The sequence below is a fragment of the Panulirus ornatus genome, chromosome 38, assembly GCF_036320965.1.
Source record: "Panulirus ornatus isolate Po-2019 chromosome 38, ASM3632096v1, whole genome shotgun sequence".
Taxonomy (NCBI): Eukaryota; Metazoa; Arthropoda; class Malacostraca; order Decapoda; family Palinuridae; genus Panulirus; species Panulirus ornatus.
This window is the reverse complement of record NC_092261.1, coordinates 28,014,552-28,029,081: the sequence shown is the minus strand read 5'-3', so window position 1 is coordinate 28,029,081 and position 14,530 is coordinate 28,014,552. Positions and strand designations below refer to the sequence as shown.

At 38.8% G+C, this 14,530-nt stretch overlaps 1 protein-coding gene across 2 annotated transcripts in view; it reads right to left on the bottom strand.

The window, feature by feature from the left end:
* LOC139760937 (uncharacterized) overlaps positions 1-8,074 on the bottom strand; it is a 161,801-nt gene extending 153,727 nt beyond the window's left edge. The window contains exon 1 of one of the 2 annotated variants that reach the window (XM_071684724.1): positions 7,970-8,074. The gene's annotated coding sequence lies outside the window, so the exon portion shown is untranslated. The remainder of the gene's footprint in view (positions 1-7,969) is intronic. The other variant, XM_071684725.1, reaches the window with a different exon arrangement.
* Positions 8,075-14,530: the final 6,456 nt, after the last annotated feature.

Below are 14,530 nucleotides of genomic sequence, written 5' to 3'. Positions count from 1 at the left end.
CATGGAGAGAATGAGTGAGGAAAGATTGATAAAGAGGATATATGTGTCGGAAGTGGAGGGAACAAGGAGAAGCAGGAGACTAAATTGGAGGTGGAAGGATGGAGTGAAAAAGATTTTGAGTGATCATGGCCTGGACATACAGGAGGGTGAGAGGCATGCAAGGAACAGAGTGAACTGGAATGATGTGGTATACCAGGATCGATGTGCTGTCATTGGAGTGAAACAGGGTATGTGAAACGTCATGGATACACCATGAAAGAGTCTGTGACAGTATGTGGTGTGAGGTAGTTTGATCAAGTAAGTAATATAAGGGTAAGAGAGATGTGTGGAAATAAAAAGTGTATTTGAAAGAGCAGAAGACAGTGTGTTGAAATGGTTTGGATATATGGAGAGAATGAATGAGGAAAGATTGACAAAGAGGATATAAATGGTTTGGATATATGGAGAGAATGAGTGAGGAAAGATTGACAAAGAGGATATATGTGTCAGAGGTGGAGGGAACAAGGAGAAGCAGGAGACTAAATTGGAGGTGGAAGGATGGGGTGAAAAAGATTTTGAGTGATCAGGGCCTGGATGTACTGGAGGGTGAGAGGCATGCAAGGAACAGAGTGAACTGAAATGATGTGGTATAGCAGGACGATGTGCTGTCAGTGGAGTGAAACTGGGTATGTGAAACGTCTTGGATAAACCATGACAGAGTCTGTGCAGCCTAGATGTGGATAGGGAGCTGCGGTTTCGATGCATTACACATGACAGCTAGAGATGAGTGTGAACAAATGTGGCATTTTTTGTCTGTTTTCCTGGCGCTACGATGTTGTTTCCTTTGGGGCGGGGTAGCGCTGCAAAATGGATGAAGGCAAGCATGAATATGTACTTGTGTATATATGTATATGTCTGTTTATGTGTATGTATATGTATGCATATGTGCATGTATGGGCATTTATGTATATATATGGGTATATGAGGATGGGCCATTCTTTGTCTGTTTCCTGGTGCTACCTCGCTCATGCTGGAAACAGCAATTAAGTATATAAAAAAAAAAGGATTGAGAGAGTACAGCCTTGAGCAACCAAGATGATTCCTAGACTGAGAATCAAATTGTACAAAATGAGATCATACTACTTGAATCTCCTTAACTTAGAAAAGAGAAGGTTAAGAGGTGGTCTAATATTATCATTCATAATGATCAAAGGATTATATAATCTTGATCTATCAAATTACCTAAGACTTGATTCATCTGATTTTACTCGTAGTAATGGATACATATCATGGGCTAATGATTAACCTCAAACAAAGCAAAGTACCTTTACTTCAACAGGATTGTTAACTTATGGTACACTCTGCTAAGTATTTATTTATATTTATTTTGCTTTGTCACTGTCTCCCACGTTTGCGAGGTAGCGCAAGGAAACAGACGAAAGAAATGGCTCAACCCACCCCCATACACAATGTATATACATAAACGTCCACACACGCAAATATACATACCTATACATCTCAATGTACACATATATATACACACACAGACACATACATATATACCCATGCACACAATCCACACTGTCTGCCTTTATTCATTCCCATCGCCACCTCGCCACACATGGAATACCATCCCCCTCCCCCCTCATGTGTGCGAGGTAGCACTAGGAAAAGACAACAAAGGCCCCATTCGTTCACACTCAGTCTCTAGCTGTCATGCAATAATGCCCGAAACCACAGCTCCCTTTCCACATCCAGGCCCCACACAACTTTCCATGGTTTACCCCAGACGCTTCACATGCCCTGATTCAATCCACTGACAGCACGTCAACCCCGGTATACCACATCAATCCAATTCACTCTATTCCTTGCCCTCCTTTCACCCTCCTGCATGTTCAGGCCCCGATCACACAAAATCTTTTTCACTCCATCTTTCCACCTCCAATTTGGTCTCCCACTTCTCATTACCTCGACCTCCGACACATATATCCTCTTGGTCAATCTTTCCTCACTCATTCTCTCCATGTGCCCAAACCATTTTAAAACACCCTCTTCTGCTCTCTCAACCACGCTCTTTTTATTTCCACACATCTCTCTTACCCTTATATTACTTACTCGATCAAACCACCTCACACTACACATTGTCCTCAAACATCTCATTTCCAGCACATCCACCCTCCTGCGCACAACTCTATCCATAGCCCACGCCTCGCAACCATACAACATTGTTGGAACCACTAATCCTTCAAACATACCCATTTTTGCTTTCCGAGATAATGTTCTCGACTTCCACACATTCTTCAAGGCTCCCAGGATTTTCGCCCCCTCCCCCACCCTATGATTCACTTCCGCTTCCATGGTTCCATCCACTGCCAGATCCACTCCCAGATATCTAAAACACTTTACTTCCTCCAGTTTTTCTCCATTCAAACTTACCTCCCAATTGACTTGACCCTCAACCCTACAGTACCTAAGAAATGCTACATACAAATCCATTTGCTTTTCTAAGTATTTCTCACATACATTCTTCAAAGCAAACACCTGATCAACACATCCTCTACCACTGCTGAAACCACACTGCTCTTCCTCATTCTGATGCTCTATACATGCCTTCACCCTCTCAATCAACACCCTACCATATAATTTACCAGGAATACTCAACAAACTTATACCTCTGTAATTTGAGCACACACTCTTACCCCCTTTGCCTTTGTGCAATGGCACTATGCAAGCATTCTGCCAATCCTCAGGCACCTCACCATGAATCATATATACATTAAATAACCTTACCAACCAGTCAATAATACAGTCACCCCCTTTTTTAATAAATTCCACTGCAATACCATCCAAACCCGCTGCCTTGCCGGCTTTCATCTTTCGCAAAGCTTTTACTACCTCTTCTCTGTTTACCAAATAATTCTCCCTAACCCTCTCACTTTGCACACCACCTCAACCAAAACACCCTATATCTGCCACTCTATCATCAAACACATTCAACAAACCTTCAAAATACTCACTCCATCTCCTTCTCACATCACTACTACTCGTTATCACCTCCCCATTAGCCCCCTTCACTGAAGTTCCCATTTGCTCCCCTGTCTTATGCACTTTATTTACCTCCTTCCAAAACATCATTTTATTCTACCTAAAATTTAATGATACTTGCTCACCCCAACTCTCATTTCCCGTCTTTTTCACCTCTTGCACCTTTCTCTTGACCTCCTGTCTCTTTCTTTTATATATCTCCCACTCATTTGCATTTTTTCCCTGCAAAAATCGTCCAAATGCCTCTCTCTTCTCTTTCACTAATAATCTTACTTCTTCATCCCACCACTCACTACACTTTCTAATCTACCCACCTCCCATGCTTCTCATGCCACAAGCATCTTTTGCGCAAGCCATCACTGCTTCCCTAAATACATCCCATTCCTCCCCCACTCCCCTTACCTCCTTTGTTCTCACCTTTTTCCATTCTGTACTCAGTGTCTCCTGGTACTTCCTCACACAAGTCTCCTTCCCAAGCTCACTTACTCTCACCACTCTCTTCACCCCAACATTCTCTCTCCTTTTCTGAAAACCTCTACAAATCTTCACCTTTGCCTCCACAAGATAATGATCAGACATCCCTCCAGTTGCACCGCTCAGCACATTAACATCCAAAAGTCTCTCTTTCACACACCTATCAATTAACACGTAATCCAATAATGCTCTCTGGCCATCTCTCCTACTTACATACATATACTTATGTATATCTCTCTTTTTAAAACAGGTATTCCCAATCACCAGTCCTTTATCAGCACATAAATCTACAAGCTCTTCACCATTTCCATTTACAACACTGAACACTCCATGTATACCAATTATTCCCTAAACTGCCACATTACTCACCTTTGCATTCAAATCACTCATCACTATAACCCGGTCTCGTGCATCAAAACCACTAAAACACTCATTCAGCTGCTCCCAAAACACTTCCCTCTCATGATCTTTCTTCTCATGCCCCGGTGCATATGCACCAATAATCACCCATCTCTCTCCATCAACTTTCAGTTTTACCCATATCAATCTAGAATCTACTTTCTTACACTCTATCACATACTTCCATTACTCCTGTTTCATGAGTAGTGCTACTCCTTCCCTTGCTCTTGTCCTCTCACTAACCCCTGACTTTACTCCCAAGACATTCCCAAACCACTCTTCCCGTTTACCCTTAAGCTTCGTTTCACTCAGCCAAAACATCCAGGTTCCTTTCCTCAAACATACTACTTATCTCTCCTTTTTTCTCATCTTGGTTACATCCACACACATTTAGACACCCCAATCTGAGCCTTCGAGGAAGATGAGCACTCCTGCGTGACTCCTTCTTCTGTTTCCCCTTTTAGAAAGTTAAAATACAAGGAGGGGAGGGTTTCTAGCTCCCTGCTCCCGTCCCCTTTAGTCACCTTCTACGACACGTGAGGAATGCGTGGGAAGTATTCTTTCTCTCCTATCCCCAGGGATAGTTTGGTAAGGTGTGTGAAAGAAGAAAGTTGAGAGTAAATGTGAATAAGAGCAAGGTTATTAGGTACAGTAGGGTTGAAGGTCAAGTCAACTGGGAGGTAAGTTTGAATGGAGAAAAACTGGAGGAAGTGAAGTGTTTTAGATATCTGGGAGTGGATTTGGCAGCGGATGGAACCATGGAAGCGGAAGTGAGTCATAGGGTGGGGGAGGGGGCGAAAATTCTGGGAACGTTGAAAAATGTGTGAAGTCGAGAACATTATCTCGGAAAGCAAAAATGGGTATGTTTGAAGGAATAGTGGTTCCAACAATCTTATATGGTTGCGAGGCATGGGCTATAGATAGAGTTGTGTGGAGGAGGGTCGATGTGCTGGAAATGAGATGTTTGAGGACATTATGTGGTGTGAGGTGGTTTGATCGAGTAAGTAATGTAAGGGTAAGAGAGATGTGTGGTAATAAAAGTGTGGTTGAGAGAGTAGAAGAGGGTGTTTTGAAATGGTTTGGTCACATGGAGAGAATGAGTGAGGAAAGATTAACCAAGAGGATATATGTGTCAGATGTGGAGGGAACGAGAAGTGGGAGACCAAATTGGAGGTGGAAAGATGGAGTGAAAAGGATTTTTAGTGATCGAGGCCTGAACATGCAGGAGGGTGAAAGGCATGCAAGGAATAGAGTGAATTGGAACGATGTGGTATACCAGGGTCGACGTGCTGTCAATGGATTGAACCAGGGCATGTGAAGCATCTGGGGTAAACCATGGAAAGTTCTGTGGGGCCTGGATGTGGAAAGGGAGCTGTGGTTTCGGTGCATTATTACATGACAGCTGGAGACTGAGTGTGAACGAATGGGGCCTTTGTTGTCTTTTCCTAGCACTAACTCGCACACATGAGGGGGAGGGGCTTGTTATTCCATGTGTGGCGAGGTGGCGATGGGAATGAATAAAGGCAGACAGTATGAATTATATACAGTGCTACCTCACACACATGAGGGGGAGGGGGTTGTTATTCCATGTGTGGCGAGGTGGCGATGGGAATGAATAAAGGCAGACAGTGTGAATTATGTACATGTGTATATGTGTATATGTCTGTGTGTGTATATATATGTATACATTGAGATGTATAAGTATGTATATTTGCGTGTGTGGACGTGTATGTATATGCATGTGTATGTGGGTGGGTTGGGCCATTCTTTCGTCTGTTTCGTTGTGCTACCTCGCTAACGTGGGAGATAGCGACAAAGCAAAATAAATAAATAAATAAATAATTATACATAGGCTGGGGATCACATGTGTTGTCTGTTTGTTGACATACAGCACCACATTAACAATACATTTTCATGTGCACAACTGGTAATCTTAACTAAAATATATATTCAAAATTATGATAAATCTTGCCTGTTAAACGAGAATGGGTGAAGTTTTCATACGATCTGTTGATTCTTATGTGTATTACTTTAATTAACCCTACCTTTCTGTAAACATTCTATTGCTGCCTTAGTTACTATTATCTAAGAAATTTAATGCTCTAAATCATGTTCTGCAGGTATTCCTATAATCATAACAGTTGATAAAGCACCTCAAATATAAGCAGCCATTGCCATAAGCTAGTTATGAAGCAGAGTTATAATGGACTTTTACAATGCTGGCACACCCAGACTTCACATCTTGGTTACTGGAGTAGATACAGCAATGTTTTTACTAGTTCTCTTCATTTATCACATGTAATCTACCTACCTATATATCAACTGTTCCTATATTTTGCCTGGCATAATCCTCACATTTAAGCTGGAGCATTAGGCATAAACATTAGGTAAAAGTAGTAGGTAGGAACATTAGGCAGAAGCATTAAAGAGAAATAATCAGTAGGAACATTAGGCAGGAGCATTAAAGAGAAATAATCAGTGGGAACATTAGGTAGAAACCTCTCCAAATACTGCACTTAAGTTGCCCTCTGCAAATGGCCTGTTAACGGTGAGGCACTAAAGGATAAGAAGCAACACTGGAGTTCACTAGTTACGGAGACTTTATTGTCATGGCCATCCCCCATCCCTTGAGGGAGTTCCAGTTGGGAATAGGCACCAGAGATATACATAGATATACAATCATCTAATTCACTATTGCTCAAAATGATGTTATGCTCAAAATTACACACTTCACCTGTTATCATGTATAGACAACACTTGCACTGCAAAACAAAGTTAGTCAATATACAAAGCTAATTTTGATGTGAGGATATACTGATAAATTACCAAAGAATCAAGTCAGGAAAATACTGTTTGACCTGTAAGTGCCAATGAGTCAGCAAAATAATAAACTGCATGTTTAATACAGATATATCGCTTTGCAAATCGCACTATCACACATTCCTTTGTCTATGCTCTACATTAATATCACAAACAAACTCACTCAATATTTTTGTAGTTTAGTTCTGTACTGAAATGGGTACTTACGTTTCAGGTGCTTTATGCAATTCACTGTGATTATAAAAGTATATGCAAGCATGATTTCAAGCACTATCTTAATGAGCAACATTAAACATGGCAATTAGGTTATTTATACTAAGGGAAATATGAGGTTAATCAAAGATAAAGTATGTTCTGCACAAGTAAAATATCAAAGGAAACCATAGAGACCTTACCTAATAGCCAAAGTGATTGTAAAATACACCATTATATTTGTCTTGTGCTGGAAATCAATTGTGTCATCTGTTTGTTGATATATGATGCTGCATGGCAGGTGCATTTTCATCAGTACAGCAGATATACTTTGACTAAATCATTGAGCATCAAGATGATTCTTGATTGTTAGGCGAGGTTTATAGTAGTCGTATTCATTTTACTAAAATTTACCCATACCTTCTCAGACATACCACTACAACCTAATATGACATCATACAATAATCATGATGCACCAAATCATGCTCGACTGATAGATGTGTTATGATAATTATATGTATAACGCCTTACGGATAAGTAGCCATTCCCTAAAACTAGTTTAGACGTAAAACTAATGTGACAAATGACCATTCCTTACCAGTTAACATTGAATGGTAGGTTCAGAAAGACAGCCCCACTACTCTAAAAGTTGTCGGTATTAGATTTTCAAGTGAAACACTGCCTAAATTACTTTCATGTAGGTTTAATGAGAAGAAAGTTGGTATGGTATAATATCAGTGGTAAAAGTGATATAATCTGATCCTTCATGAAAATAAAGCCAATTTCCAATACATTTTTGCTATTTCAGATTTAAGTATAAGACAAAAATTACTGTTTAGAAAGCTTGTGCTGTATGAAAAAACTCTACTGACAAATCGTAAGGGCTCAGTAGCCTGTCTACTAGACAAAACCTCAGGTTAAACCAAACCTCAAATCTCCTTTATCCAAAAGTTCATCGGTGATATCAGGCGTGTCAGACAGTCTTGACACATAATACTTACAGTACATTAGCTACTCTACCAATTCATGATTACAGTGAGTATGAATATGTTATAAATACCTCTATATTGATGGAAAACCAAAAAAGGTCTATTTGATTTCAGATCAGCGGCACCTAACGCGCGTCCGAATCTGAACATGTAAACAAACCACTGGGAGTCTGGCGCTACCCAGACCAGAAACTCCTCCTCTCAACAATGACTAATTTCTGATGTTTAGTATCAAATTTATGCCATTAACTCATTTCTGCAAAACTCCTTGTGAATAACACATGATTATCTGAGATAAAAGTATAAAAATTCTTTAATTAACACATACATTATCTATAAATCTTACGATACTGATTTATAAAAACTGTTGTTCTGAGTACAAAGTCTGGCCACTTTCCCACTGGAGTTACAACCTTGGAGCAAAGATGACACTACAATAGATCCAGGAATAATGGCGTACTGTATCGTCTGCATAAGCAATATATTGCGCCTACTCTAGCTTATCCATCTTTTATTATGTAACTTTTCGTTACGGTTGTAGCAACACTTACAGATCTGAACTGAAGTCAGATCATTTAAAACATGCATCCTCAAATGAATCTAGATTAAGTTGGCAAATCAACAAGACAGTTATTTTGTAAATATAATGATGTTTCAGAGGAATAACAGTACTTTTCTACAACCTTAACATTCATATTATTTTCATAATGTAGGCGAAGTTATTATAAGTAGAATTAATGGCAAGTTTACCATAAATTTGCTTTAAAGTTCAGAGGCTTATATACACTCCCCATCAACCCCACTCCACTTCTTACCCATTATGAAATATTATTCAGTATTAGTAAGCTTGTCTGTAATATATATATATATATATATATATATATATATATATATATATATATATATATATATATATATATATATATATATATATATATATATATGGATCAGGTGTTTGCTTTGAAGAATGTATATGAGAAATACTTAGAAAAGCAAAAGGATTTGTATGTAGCATTTATGGATCTGGAGAAGGCATATGATAGAGTTGATAGAGATGCTCTGTGGAAGGTATTAAGAATATATGGTGTGGGAGGCAAGTTGTTAGAAGCAGTGAAAAGTTTTTATCGAGAATGTAAGGCATGTGTACGTGTAGGAAGAGAGGAAAGTGATTGGTTCTCAGTGAATGTAGGTTTGCAGCAGGGGTGTGTGATGTCTCCATGGTTGTTTAATTTGTTTATGGATGGGGTTGTTAGGGAGGTGAATGCAAGAGTTTTGGAAAGAGGGGCAAGTATGAAGTCTGTTGGGGATGAGAGAGCTTGGGAAGTGAGTCAGTTGTTGTTCGCTGATGATACAGCGCTGGTGGCTGATTCAGGTGAGAAACTGCAGAAGCTGGTGACTGAGTTTGGTAAAGTGTGTGAAAGAAGAAAGTTAAGAGTAAATGTGAATAAGAGCAAGGTTATTAGGTACAGTAGGGTTGAGGGTCAAGTCAATTGGGAGGTAAGTTTGAATGGAGAAAAACTGGAGGAAGTAAAATGTTTTAGATATCTGGGAGTGGATCTGGCAGCGGATGGAACCATGGAAGCGGAAGTGGATCATAGGGTGGGGGAGGGGGTGAAAATCCTGGGAGCCTTAAAGAATGTGTGGAAGTCGAGAACATTATCTCGGAAAGCAAAAATGGGTATGTTTGAAGGAATAGTGGTTCCAACAATGTTGTATGGTTGCGAGGCGTGGGCTATGGATAGAGTTGTGCGCAGGAGGATGGATGTGCTGGAAATGAGATGTTTGAGGACAATGTGTGGTGTCAGGTGGTTTGATCGAGTAAGTAACGTAAGGGTAAGAGAGATGTGTGGAAATAAAAAGAGTGTGGTTGAGAGAGCAGAAGAGGGTGTTTTGAAATGGTTTGGGCACATGGAGAGAATGAGTGAGGAAAGATTGACCAAGAGGATATATGTGTCGGAGGTGGAGGGAACGAGGAGAAGTGGGAGACCAAATTGGAGGTGGAAAGATGGAGTGAAAAAGATTTTGTGTGATCGGGGCCAGAACATGCAGGAGGGTGAAAGGCGGGCAAGGAATAGAGTGCATTGGATCGATGTGGTATACCGGGGTTGACGTGCTGTCAGTGGATTGAATCAGGGCATGTGAAGCGACTGGGGTAAACCATGGAAAGCTGTGTAGGTATGTATATTTACGTGTGTGGACGTATGTATATACATGTGTATGGGGGTGGGTTGGGCCATTTCTTTCGTCTGTTTCCTTGCGCTACCTCGCAAACGCGGGAAACAGCGACAAAGCAAAATATATATATATATATATACGAATAAAGTGTATATGAACGCGCACCTTCATAGAACATACAATCCTCCAACAGCAAGGATCGAACCTGGGACCCCTTGTGCAAGAGGCAGGCATGCTTACCGGTAGGTTAAGGGACTGTATGATAGGAAACAACTATACGAAATACTAAGTACTCGAATACCCTTCGTCTCACAATGGTGAGCAACGGGGTCTATCGGTTGTTTTCGAACAGACCACATAGCCAGCTGATAGCGTTTTACCGAACCTAGCTGTACAACGCGGAGTTATATGAATACGAATAAAGTGTATGTGAACGCGCACCTTCATAAAACATACAAACCTCCAACAGCCAGGATCGATCCTGGGACCCCTTGTGCAAGAGGCAGGCATGCTAACCGCTAGGATATATATATATATATATATATATATATATATATATATATATATATATATATATATATATATATATATATATATATATATATATATATATATATATATATATATATATATATATATATATATTTTTCTTTTTCTTTCATACTATTCGCCATTTCCCGCATTAGCGAGGTAGCGTCGAGAACAGAGGACTGGGCCCCCGAGGGAACATCCCCACCTGGCCCCCTTCTCTATTCCCTCTTTTGGAAAAAAAAAAAAAAGCGAGAGGGGAGGATTTCCAGCCCCCCGCTCCCTCCCCTTTTAGCCGCCTTCTACGACACGCAGGGAATACGTGGGAAGTATTCTTTCTCCCCTATCCCCTATCTGTTATCATTAATTCCACTCCTTATCTCTTATCATATGGAGTTGTTCAGGTACATTTAACCTTTTAGTTCATTCATACACATCCCAGTTTTAAAGTCAAACATGATCTTTCAGAGTGACATACACATTTCTTATTTTTTCATCTGCATGAGGCTTTCATTCACTACTCTGCAATCAACTTTTACATATGTCTCCTAAACTACCATTTTTCCTGCATCATGATTCTATCATGCTGTTCTTCTCTTTCAACATATTTTTTTCTTCTTTCCACATCCTATTTTTTCTCTATCACTTTATCCATATGTAATGTCATTATGTGCTTCAGATTTTATTTCAATAAATAATTTACTTTAAAATCCCAGAATACATCATATTCATCATCATGAATAAGATTTTGGAGTCTACATATCTCTTTGAAACCATTAATTAAAGTCCCTATTCCTACACTTCTAAAGACCCTTGTGGCTAGATCTAAATGTTCATTTTTTTCAAATACCTTCCATATCACTTCACCCTTTTACAGTGCTGTACAGTTTTATCAACATCATTAAGTTATCATTAAACTTCTTAGGAGAATTGTCTTACACTTTACTTCTGTGACCTGTATATTTTCATCTTCATTGCTTTTTCACTTAAATGTTTATTCTCTGACCAAATCAGGGACAGCAATTTGCCATCAAATTACTCTCTCTCATTGTAAAATCCATCATAGTAACTCAATGAATTTGTATCATGCATATTAGTGCTTATATTCCTTTTCACCAAATTTCAATTGTCTAAGTGACCAACTTTTTTCAGTCTGACAAATGGTATATCATGGATGCATACCAAGCAGTCCAGCCTAAACTAGGCTGCTGAACTCTGACAACTACCTACAGTGTCTTCCAACAAATGCCTTTGGCAGATTAGCATATCACAGGCCAATGAGCCTGAAACCTATATATATATATATATTATTTTTTTTTATTATACTTTGTCGCTGTCTCCCGCGTTTGCGAGGTAGCGCAAGGAAACAGACTAAAGAAATGGCCCAACCCCCCCCCCCCATACACATGTATATACATACGTCCACACACGCAAATATACATACCTACACAGCTTTCCATGGCTTACCCCAGACGCTTCACATGCCTTGATTCAATCCACTGACAGCACGTCAACCCCGGTATACCACATCGCTCCAATTCACTCTATTCCTTGCCCTCCTTTCACCCTCCTGCATGTTCAGGCCCCGATCACACAAAATCTTTTTCACTCCATCTTTCCACCTCCAATTTGGTCTCCCTCTTCTCCTTGTTCCCTCCACCTCCGACACATATATCCTCTTGGTCAATCTTTCCTCACTCATCCTCTCCATGTGCCCAAACCACTTCAAAACACCCTCTTCTGCTCTCTCAACCACGCTCTTTTTATTTCCACACATCTCTCTCACCCTTACGTTATATATATATATATATATATATATATATATATATATATATATATATATATATATATATATATATATATATATATATGATCTCACCCAGCCTCTCAATAACGGCTGAAGTTCGTTTATTTCAATATTTATATGTAAAATTTTCACTGAAAATGAAGACAAGCAGACAGTCGTCATTACTTACCATCTTGGAAACACCTGACCTACAAATGTGTTCATCATGCCTTACCTGTGATGTAAATATACGCTAATGTATACGCCATGTTGTGTTAGCGTATACCACTTGTATGTTTCACATCTCCCAGCCCCGCCACCACCTGCAGGAGGAGGATATGTAGATGAAATGGTAGTGTTGCGCCTTTATTCTGCTGAGGCTGAGGCCGGAGGTGGAAGGAGCAGGCAGGGGTCAGGGGTCACGGGGTCACTGTAGGAATGTATGGGTTGCCCACTCGAGATGTCTGTACACGAACATCATTTGAATTGCAACGACAACTGTTCTAAAGTAATGCCATCAATATATGAATGAAATAGAACATTAGACCACGAAATTCATCTGTTAAATGGTGCATACAGCGTGTGTGTGTGTGTGTGTGTGTGTGTGTGTGTGTGGATTCGCCAGGTCCATGGCATTAACCGTGACCTGACCCAGGACAACCCTTGCTCTGTTGTGCCCTTACTGGCACTGGTCGAGTGTGTGTTTTCGAGGTCCATATCTTTAATGTTGCCACCAGATGTGTCTTCTAGGCGTGCACAGGTCAGGTGTGCGTTCTCGGGGTGCCATTACTGGCACAGGCTGGCCCGTGTGTACGTAACTGTGTTACTGTAGGATCTTTAAGGTGGAAGTGTGTGCTGAGTGAAATGAGGGGAATTAACATATGGGGAATTTATCCCAAATATGTTCATTTTGTGAAACTTAAGCATTGTGTTTATGTAGTTTCGTAGACATACTTTTGCAGTATTGCTGTCATTATATTGATTCTTTAATTGTTGAATCGTGTTAATATCATGTATTATGTAATCTTGTTAATATCATGTATTATATAATTTTGTTAATATCATGTATTATATAACCTTATTGATATCATGTATTATATAATCTTGTTAATATCATGTGTTATATAATCTTGTTAATATCATGTATTATATAATCTTAATATCATGTCTTATATAGTCTTGCTAATATCATGTGTTATATAATCTTGTTAATATCATGTATTATATAATCTTATTGATATCATGTATTATATAATCTTGTTAATATCATGTATTATATAATCTTATTGATATCATGTATTATATAATCTTGTTAATATCATGTATTATATAATCTTAATATCATGTCTTATATAGTCTTGCTAATATCATGTGTTATATAATCTTGTTAATATCATGTATTATATAACCTTATTGATATCATGTATTATATAATCTTGTTAATATCATGTGTTATATAATCTTGTTAATATCATGTATTATATAATCTTGTTAATATCATGTCTTATATAGTCTTGCTAATATCATGTGTTATATAATCTTGTTAATATCATGTATCATATAATTTTGTTAATATCATGTATTATATAATCTTGTTAATATCATGTATTATATAATCTTGTTTATATCATGTATTATATAATCTTATTAATATCATGTATTATATAATTTTGTTAGTATCATGTATTATATAATCTTGTTAATATGTGTTATATAATTTTGTTAATATCATGTATTATATAATCTTGTTAATATCATGTGTTATATAATCTTGTCTATATCATGTTATATAATCTTGTTAATATCATGTATTATATAATTTTGTTAGTATCATGTATTATATAATCTTTAGCATTAAGAATAGATAATAAACATCTACATACACAAGGGCAGTAGGTCGTCATTATGTGGCTTCCCTACACATAATCCATATCGTCCCTCTACACATTTCAGCAGATGTGTTCCCGCTTATCTGCCAATGTTGACGCTCTCCTACCTGTATTGCCGCTGGCCTACCATGTGCTGCTCTCCTGATAGTAAGAAGTTTTTTTTATCAAGAGTGTAAGGTTTGTGTACGAGTAGGAAGAGAGGAGAGTGAATGGTTCCAAGTGAAGGTTGGTCTGCTGCCAGGGTGTGTCCATGG